We start from the raw sequence: 10,295 nt of genomic DNA, 5'->3' as shown, positions 1-10,295 counted from the left end.
CAGGCCCAGGGTTCTGGACATTGTTCTGAGCCCTTTGCTACCATGTAGAGAAGATCAACTTTGGGACTTAAAGCAATTAGCCACATTCACATCAGCTTCCAGGTATTTGGAGTTTATCATGTGCTAAATATGGTAATAGATACTTTTTATGTATGAATCCATTTATTCTCACAAAAACCCCCTGGGGAAGTGAAACAGATTATTTCCACAGTGTCTTAAAACCCCAGAACTCTGCGTTGCTGCCTCTGTTGACGTGAACACCTGTCAAACCTGCAACTCACAGCTCAGTATTGTCTTAGTCCCATCCAAGGAAATGAACTCCATGAGGAAACTCAGATTCTGGACTGCGGGGTAGAAGCTGCCTTGTCTGCCCCCCACACCCACTCTCAAGGATCCAAGACTATGAAGGGAGAAGAGAGAGCCCACTGAGTGACTTCCTCTTATAAGCCAATATCAAGACACTGGTGGAAAGGAACCAGCTGACTAGTGGCTCACTGTGTCTGGCTGGACCGGCGAGACTCTGAGGTCATCACAGAAACCTTCCTGGTCCCATCGGTCCCTTGACTGCTGTGTACAGGATGCCACCCACCACTCCAGACACCACTCACCACTCTTGATGTTGGGATCCTTCTCCTATTACCTCCATTATTCTTGTTCTCTACTCCTCTGAGTTTTCATAGCCAAGTAAATTTTCACCATTGAAGAGGCTCTGAGATCCAAGTCAACTACTAGCTAGGGTGCTATAAAACACATGGGAAATTAGCTTTTACCAAGCACCAATTCTATGCCCACCATTCATACCCATTCTACCGTTTAATGCTGATAGTATCCTGTGAGCTAGCTATTATTAGCATCATTTAAAGACAAAACAAAATCAGCGAGGCCAAGAGAACGGCTGCCGTGGTGCACACAGATGGCACATGGTAGAGCCCAAGCTCTCTCCATGAGATCCACAGCGTTTGTCCACAAGGCAAGGCAAATTACCTTGTAGAGTCAGCGTGGAGGTTTGCTAACTCTGCCGGACTCAGTGCAGGAAAAATACCAGCCGTGCTGTTAAACCAAAACCCCATGAGAAAATTTTCTGGTGACAGAGGGGCATTGTGACCCACGTGGCCCAGGGCTAGAGAAAGGGCAGCTACTCATGGTCCTTCCTCACAAGTTTTCCTGGAGCAGAGGGACACCCCCAAGCCCAGGGAGCCCACAGGAGCTTCAGGAGGGCTCGGCTGAAGGGCGGAGCCCCTGCTGCACTTGCTCATTGGGGGCTGGGGAGGCTCTGATCGCAGACCGGGGGTGCTGCCACCTCTGTCTGCTGCCGGTAGAAAGCCACAAGCCATGAAAACTGATTGAGATGAGAAGAATTCATCTGGGACTGGCTTTTGCTTTAGGATGGTGTTGGAAGTTGCTGGTTGTCGCTGGAAGTCTGCTCCACTGTAAGGGTGCTGGGATTTGAAGAGCTATGGTGAAACACCACTGAAGCATTGCCAAGGTAAGGCCCTCTGTCTTCCGGGTTCTTTATCGTCTTCTTTAAATTGTGTAAATGGTGCTCTAAGGCCAGCAGTGGGGCAAGCAGGCAAGGACATTGCTGTGGGTGCCACAGATGGAGGAAGAGGCATGAATAGGATCGCTGCCTAAGCTCTGAATCGATTGCTCCGTGGTTTGTGCGTTTCCAGTTTTGAGAATTTTAATTTATAAAAGTTCATCCATCCAGGGTAGATTCTGCTTTTTGGAAAAGGCAGTGAATGTGCCACAGAGGAAAGAAAGGACGTGGGATGTGGAGAGGGGGTTGGGTGGGCACACACAGGCTGCTGCGCTCCCGGCGAGTCACTCGGCCTCTTGATAGGAGGTGATATTGACTGCGCAGAGCTGACGAAGGTCAGCGGTCATGCGCGGGGAGCATCTGGCTCAAAGCAAATGACTGGTTGTTGCTTTCACTTTATTTTGTTTGTTTCTGAATGAAGTTGTTCCATGTTTCAGCCATTCAGGGATGGGGTGACTGAATAGATGTAATGATGATCTTCTTGGTTAAGAGATCTATTTTGCCAGGAAACACCAACTGTGAAAAGGAAAGCATAGTTGATCACATATTTTGAAAGGATTTGTTTAAATTGTAAGGCTTTGACAATATTTCCATTTATCTGGTAATGTGGGTGGATGAAGTTCACCCTCATCTACCCACATTACCAAGGAACTAAGGAATTGTGCGTTCACGGTAACAGAGAGGAATTTGCTATGATATGTGCAGATCCTCCTCCCTCGGGAGAGTGGGGCTTAATTCCCCTCACCTTGAGTGAGGCCTGGACTAAGAGTATGGAAAGGAAGAAATAGTAGCTCTGCAGTAGAGAAACCTGCAGATGCCAGCTTCACCAAGGGATCAAGCTTAGCATCACCAGGAATAAGCTGGGCTGCTATTGTGAACTGCCACGACAGTGCGGTTCTCCCCGCCAACTCATAACCCTAGTCTAATCATGAGAAAGCATCATGATTAAAAAATCCAAATTGGGGAAGATTCCATATCATATTTCATCTTCAAAAATGTCAAGGTCATGAAAAACAAAGAAAGACAGGCAAAGTGTCACAGATCAGAGGAGACATGACGGTCAGGACACCCAAACCCAGAATTCACATCCTGTATTGGATCCCAGAACAACACCGCAAAGGTCGTTAGTGGAAAAATAGGTGAAATCTAGACAAGGTCTGGGGTCTCGCTAATATTATGGTAACAATTGCTCCTTAGTTCTGGCAAACGTACCATGGTTAGGTAAGGTGCTCACATTAGAAGAACCCGGTGAAGAGAATATGGAAATTCTCCGTACTATCCTTGTAATTTTTCTCCAAATCTAAAATTACCTCAAAATAAAGAGTTAAAAGAAAAGTTAGACTCATTCTTCCTCAGAGCAGAAGTAGCCAAATCCTGATCATTCTTGGGAAAACTGGCGTTCATGGCCTGGTGGTAGCACCCTCTCTTTGAACATTCTCGAATATAGCAGGCCTTTTGCATTTTTGACCATCCATCATTCTCTCTCCCAACCCCTACCTTACTCCAGAATAGCTCTGTATTTGCCTCTCTTCATGGTATTTCTCATGATTTTTTTGTTGTCGTGTTGTTCAATGGGTTTTGTGGGGGTTGTTTTTTGTTCATGTTTTTTGTTTTTCAGAGATGGGGTCTTGCTCTGTCGCCCAGGCTGGAGTGCAGTGGCAAGAGATCATAACTCACTGCAGCACTGACCTCCTGGGCTCAAGCGATCCTCCCACCTCAGCCTCCTGAGTAGCTGGGACCACAGGTATGCTGCTGTGCCTGGCTAATTTTTTAATCTTATTTTTTGAAGAGATGGGGTCTCGCTTTGTTGCCCAGGCTGGTCTCCAACCCCTGGCTTCAAGCCATCCTCCCACCTTGGCCTCCCACAGTGCTGGGATTGCAGGCAAGAGTCACTGCGACTGGCCCAGCATGCTTTTTTTTTTTTGAGATGGAGTCTCGCAATGTTGCCCAGGCTGGAGTGCAGTGGCGCGATTTTGGCTCACTGCAAGCTCCGCCTCCTAGGTTTGTGCCATTCTCCTGCCTCAGCCTCCCGAGTAGCTGGGACTACAGGTGCCCTCCACCACTCCCAGATAATTTTTTGTATTTTTAGTAGAGACAGGGTTTCATCGTGTTAGCCAGGATGGTCTCGATCTCCTGACCTCATGATTCGCCCGTCTCGCCTCCCAAAGTGCTGGGATTACAGGTGTGAGCCACCGCGCCCGGCGCCAGCATGCATTTTCGAGCCTTTGCTCTGTGGCAGGGGCTGCAGGACTGAATACAGCCTCATTTACCCAGCCAAACTCACTGCACTGGTGCAGGCTCCTGGCACCCCAAGCACAGGCCCAGCTACCCAGACCTGACTCCTCTCCAGGAAGGAAGCAGAAAGCCAGGAATGGAGGGAGTAAGGACCCAGGCCCCTGGGGGAGTACAGCGTTCCAGCCAGATGGAATCTGCTGTCCTCTGGGCTCAACCAGCCTCATAGAATCCGGTCTGCCAAGTGGCTGTGAGCTAGGCTGGACAGACCTTCCTCGAGAGTAAACTGTGGCCTCCAGGATGTAGAGAGGGGACTCAAAGGGCCAGCTCCTGTTTGAGTGAGGACTCTGACCTTGTGAGCCCACCTGCAGCCTGGGGTCTGCAGCCTTGGGGACTGGTCACCGGTGGCCAGCATCCTGGCTTGCAGGGTTCATGTATGTGGAGAGGTAACAGCAAGACAGAGAAACCTGGCCCCCCCTGCAGGTCCAGCAGAGCAGGTGAGCCCTGCTCAAAGGCGATGCTGCACCTGATTAGAGAAAAGCTTCCGAAGCAGGTGAGGAGGAAAAAAGAATGATGAAGCTACAGGAAGACAGCACGTAGATGGAAATCTCAAGATACTGAGATGGAAATCAATCACAAAACTCTTACAGGAAAATCACAGCTAAAAGGTGGTGATTACACGTGGGGCTGAAGTGCCTTTCCTGTCACATCTGCTACTCCACTGCCAGCCTGCTGCTACCCCATAGCAGCCCTCACATTTCTGGAATGTTCTGTGGCATGCTCCTGCTTGCCTGAATCCCTTCCCCACCTTCCCACCTAGGCAACTCGCATTTGCTCTGACATCCAGGGTAGGTGCGAATGTCTCCTCCCAATCACAGTGCCCAAGCCCATTTGTGTGTCCCCAGCAACAAACAGCACACACCCAGGGCTCTGGGTTGCAGGCCTGCCAGGTTCTCTAGGAAGCTCCTGAGGACAAGGACAGGCCTTACATGTGCCTCGAGGCCCCAGCACCCAGCACAGTGCCTGGCCCATCAGGGGTATCTGGTAAAGTGGTTCTTGAGTTAAAGACACAAGGGCAAAACCTTGAATGAAAATCCAGGTTAAGACATGAAGATGAAAGCTTGAAAGAGGAAAAGCAAAGATAATTGAATGATCATCCCTAACTGTGGTATACTCCAGTGCCATCAGCTTGCTGGGGTTTTGACAGGACCCTTGGAAGAAAGAGAAGACGCATCTGAGGCCTCTGGCACATTCCACTTCCTGCAGACAGTGTGGTATAGAGGAAAGCACTGGGGCTTCCTGCCAGCCAGGTCTGTCTGGCTCTGCACCTGCCAGCTGGGAGTGTGAAGTGGGAGCAGTTGCACCCACCCCCGAGCTCAGACATGAGAACGGAACAGAACCATGGGATGGGGATCTAGAGCCTAAGACGTAGAGGAGGCTCCTCCTCGTCCACTGTGGGGCTTGTGCAACCCCTTCATCAAAGGGCTAGTGCTTCCCACATTGTATGCAAGGAAGTTTTCTCATGTGCCTTCTCGTCACGACTCGCTGCTGGTCTTTTTGCACACTTTGGTACCTAGGATGCTGAACCTGGACCAGTGGGAGGCAAACAAGACACACCTGGGATGCAAAATGTAAGGAGGCTCCCAGGCTCAGGTCGTTCAAGTGCAGGAAAGGTTTGTGTATGTGTGAAACGCACAATGCCATGAGGTGTCTATAAGGGCATTTGAGGTTCTGCGCTTAACAGATGAAGTGGGTCCTGAGCATTGAGTCCGTGGATTCCTGATGAGCTTCCTGGTGCTCTGAGCTCCCTGAACTTGTAAGCAAGCTTTTGTGTAGGTAGGTACTTACAGTTTTTGTCAGATTCCCAAAGGGGTCTGTGAGCCCCAAAATGTTTGGAATCACCCAGTTAAATATCTAGGAAGGATACTTTAATTTTCTTTCTCAGTGTGTTGTGGATATGAGGAAGTGGAAAGGACTTGGACACAGAAGTCAGACAAAGCAGCCACATCTGAGCAGTCCCATCCTGCAGTGTAGTGGTTAGATGCTGCCCTTGTCAACCAGAGGGCTCCAGTACAAGGTCCAGTCCTGGCAATGTGAGCGGGTCATGTGTGCCTTCCTGAGATGACAATAGTCTGATCCCACTATATACTAGCAGGCTTACCTAGCTCGGGTAGGTTAATTATACCCTCTCAGTCTTATTTCTTTATTCATTGATAATAGCACATCACAGGATTATCAGAATTAAATTACAAAGCCCTGATTTTTAGGTGAGTTGAAGCTGAGGAGCACACAACATTTCTTACAGGTTGCCCTCAATTCTCAATGTCAGAACCACCAGGGGGTCCTTGTACTTCAAAAATACACATCTTTTTTTTTTTTTTTTTTTTTTTTTTTTTTTTTGAGACAGAGTCTTGCTCTGTCGCCCAGGCTGGGGTACAGTGGCCGGATCTCAGCTCACTGCAAGCTCCGCCTCCCGGGTTTAGACCATTCTCCTGCCTCAGCCTCCCGAGTAGCTGGGACTACAGGCGCCCGCCACCTCGCCCGGCTAGTTTTTTGTATTTTTTAGTAGAGACGGGGTTTCACCGTGTTAGCCAGGATGGTCTCGATCTCCTGACCTTGTGATCCGCCCATCTCGGCCTCCCAAAGTGCTGGGATTACAGGCTTGAGCCACCGCGCCCAGCCAAAAAGACACATCTTACATGACAACTTCTTTGATATACTTTTATGCCCAATATTCATTTTGAAATCTCAAAAAGGAGAGCATGGTGTTGTTTCTCAAAAGAGATAGTAAATTTAATAAGATTGAGAGACATGAACCTAGACACAGTCATGGGCCACATAACAAGATTTCAGTCAATGATGGACTGCATATATGATGGTGGTCTCATAAGATGAAGACACTGTATTTTGACTGTGCCTGTTCTATGTCTAGAGAAGCAAATATTCACCACTGTGTTACTGTTGCCCACAGTATTTAGTACAGTCACAGGCTGTATAGGTGTGGAGCCTAGGAGCAATAGGCTATGTCACACAGCCTATGTGTGGAGCAGGCTCTACCATCTAAGTTTTGTACACGATGTTCACGCAACAACAAAATCACCTAATGACGCGTTTTCCGGAACAGATCCTCGTGGTTAAGCAATGCGTAACTGTATTTTGGGAACTTCCACTGTATCCAGATAGTCAGTCCAAGAGCTCTATGGTTGGATCTCACAGTGCTTGAGATGCTGAGAGAATGTCATTTCCTGAGTCAGATGTGGACATTCTTTCTTGGCATGGGTACATTGCTGTGGCTTGTGCTGAAAGCTGCATAAGAAACAGAGGTTAGAAACTCACGGTGGCATTTATTGCTGAGATGACGCTAAGCTGTTCGCCATTCCACCCGGGACCTCCATAGAAGGAGCCCGGGGAGGATCTCCAGATGGATCTGGAATCATGGATTTCCAGATCCAGGAAATCCATGCCTCCCTGGAGCAATGGATGTCTTACAGACACTGTGACTCTTCAAACTGAATATTTTCTTCTCTGTACTTTAGACTCCAGGACACTTAGAACCCAATTTGCATCTAACCACCAGCAGTTGGGTAACAGCATGTCACAGTCTGTATTTCCGCGCACCAGCTTTATACACAATTTTTTTTTCTGCCCCTAACTTACCGTTTGGTCTAATTTCTTTGTTTTTCTATCCTGTTGTATTGTATGTATTTTTATAAGTGGTCTCAAATCTTTTCTGGAAACATCAGGAAATGAATAAATAAACAAATACAAGCAGGACAGCATTTCTGAAAGAGCCTGATATATAGTGTGGGTGCCCACTAAGGATTAGTTCCCTATCTGTGCACAAAACAGAAAAATTCACTGAGGGAGCCAAACTGCAGTTAAATGTCCAGCTGTGAGTCTACTGCAGTTATAGAAATAGCTTATTTTTACACATATTCCACCTTAGATTGATTTGGGGGTTTGTTGTTGCTGTTGTTTGAGACAAGGTCTCACTCTGTTGCCAAGGCTGGAGTGCAGTGGTTTGATCTCAGCTCACTGCATCCTCTGCCTCCTGGGTTCAAGCTATTCTTCCACTTCAGCCTCCGGAGTAGCTAGGACTACAGGTGTGCACCACCACGCCCAGCTAATTTTTGTATTTTTTTTGATAGAGACAGGGTTTCATCATGTTGGTCAGGCTGGTCTCAAACTCTGAACCTCAAGTGATCTACCTGCGTTGGCCTCCCAAAGTGTTGGGATTACAGGCATGAGCCACTTCACCTGGCCTGTTTCTTTGTTTTGTTTTGTTTTTGTTTGTTTGAGAGGGTTTCGCTCTGTCTCCCAGGCTGGAGTGCAGTGGTGCAATCATGGCTTAATGCAGCCTCCACTTCCCCAGCTCAGGCAATCCTCCCACCTCAGCCTCCCAAGTAGTTGGGGCCACAGGTGTGCACCATCATGCCTGGCTAATTTTTGTTTTTTGTAGAGATGGGTTTTCACCATGTTGCTGAGGCTGGTCTCAAACTCCTGAGCTCAGGCAATCCGCCTGCCTCAGCCTCCCAAAGTGCTGGGATTACAGGCGTGAGTTGCCATGCCTGACCCTACCTTTTATTGTTAAAGATTATATAAAATTATTTTAAGATTCTTTTATTCCTGCCATTTCTGTGGTACAATTGGATTTTTACATGAAGTTAAATAATACTTTTTATTTTGGCCGGGCGCCCTGGTTCACACCTGCAATCCCAGCATTTTGGGATGCCAAGGTGGGAGGATTCTTGAGGTCAGGGGTTCGAGACAAGCCTGGCCAACATGGTGAAACCCCATCTCTACTAAAAATACAAAAATTAGCTAGCCTTGATGGCAGGCGCCTGTAATCCCAGCTACGTAGAAGGCTGAGGCAGGAGAATTGCTTGAATCCAGGAGGTGGAGATTGTAGTGAGCTGAGACCGCGCCACTGCACTCCAGCTTGGGTAACAGAGTGAAAAAAATAAAAAATTAAATAATACTTTTGTTTTTTATTTGAATAAATAAAAGTATACTTTTTAAAGTGTTACACATGAAAATAGGTTCAAAAGTCATAGCCCATTTTCTTGATTTTATTTGGTGCTTTATAGGAAAGGCTAAACTCTTTTTTTTTTTTTTTACACATTAGCATGGAAAGGAATCATTTCTACTTTGTGGTGTCTGTCCGTCTATCTGATGGGCTTGCTGGCACCCGCCAGTGTGAGATCAAGATAGGCATCTTGTAGACGAAGAGCATGGCTTGCTGGTAAATGTTTAACAACCAGCTTTCCGGGAAGCAAATGTATTGTATACATATATAATTTATAGTAACATGTACTGATATAAAGGATGCATAGCACTTAATTTGCAAGTAATAACAAAGTATGCAATAGTCCCTATCCTAAATGCTGCATAGGCAATTGAGTCTCATAGAAAGCTTTCGTGTCTTTGCCACCATCATATCTATAGCCAAGCAATGGTTGCAGTGGATGAGCAAGTGTGGGGTCGGCACAAACACTGAAATGTTCATTCATGTTGAGGAGCAGATCAAAGTGAAACAACAAAGACGTCTGGCAGGCTGCAGCCTTAGTGCCATGAGCAGCTTCTTTGCTGAATTGGATAATAGTTTTTCAATATTCATAAAAGTTTCCTCAATGTTTTGTGCTACTCACAGTGTTCTAGCTACAGAGAAGATGCTCTTTTAAGTGTAGAAAATCCACAAAACAAATCAATGTCAACCTATAGCATTTGCCTGTTGCTGTTATGTAAATACTCCTACCAGGGCCAATTTCAAGTCGCCAACACGACTTGTGTGAACATGGATTTGAGACGCGCAGTAGCATAGCATGATAGAGTACTTCCGCCTTACAGACACAATTAAAGAACCTCAAAGCATAGCTATTATTAAGATGTAGTAAAAATAATTAGGAAGTGATAAGGTTTAAGTATTTATAACCTTTGCTTTAATAGAATTCATTTAATTATATCTTGTGTGATTTAACATTAATTTTTTATCATTTTAATTTCATACAGTTTTTTCTTCTTTTTTTTCTTTGAGAAGGAGTCTCACTCTGTTCCCCAGGCTGGAGTGCAGTGGCATGATCTCGGCTCACTGCAACCTCCGCCTCCCGGGTTCAAGGGATTCTCCTGCCTCATCCTCCCAAGTAGTTGGGATTACAGGCACCCGCCACCATGCCTGGCTAATTTTTGTATTTTTAGTAAAGTTGACCAGGCTGGTCTTGAACTCCTGACCTCAAGTGATCCACCCGCCTCAGTCTCCCAAACTGCTGGGATTACAGACATGAGCCACCATGCCCGGCCCATACAGTTTTTATACCTTAATCTTGCATAATGATTTGAATAATTCAACTCACAAAATTCATGAGAATTTAACGATCAGCTCTTGCACGCGGGCACAAGCTGGCCCCCAGTGCGTCACCGACAGGGAGACAGAGTGTTTCGAGGCCACACCGTAGATCAGGGTCTACAGCTGAGTGGGGACAAGTGGAGAATAACTTGCCTTCTGGGCTCTCCTGAGTCCTGAGCCTGA

General features: G+C 46.8%; 1 protein-coding gene across 2 annotated transcripts in view; it reads left to right on the top strand.

Annotated features, from left to right (window-relative positions):
• The first annotated feature begins 246 nt into the window (after window positions 1-246).
• BLK (BLK proto-oncogene, Src family tyrosine kinase) overlaps window positions 247-10,295 on the top strand; it is a 75,500-nt gene continuing 65,451 nt past the window's right edge. For both annotated transcript variants that reach the window (XM_077942975.1, XM_077942974.1), the window contains exon 1: window positions 247-1,486. The gene's annotated coding sequence lies outside the window, so the exon portion shown is untranslated. The remainder of the gene's footprint in view (window positions 1,487-10,295) is intronic.

The sequence above is a fragment of the Macaca mulatta genome, chromosome 8 (assembly GCF_049350105.2).
Source record: "Macaca mulatta isolate MMU2019108-1 chromosome 8, T2T-MMU8v2.0, whole genome shotgun sequence".
In the NCBI taxonomy this organism is placed as follows: Eukaryota; Metazoa; Chordata; class Mammalia; order Primates; family Cercopithecidae; genus Macaca; species Macaca mulatta.
Note: the sequence above shows the minus strand (reverse complement) of the source record. Positions and strands in the feature narration are given on the sequence as shown.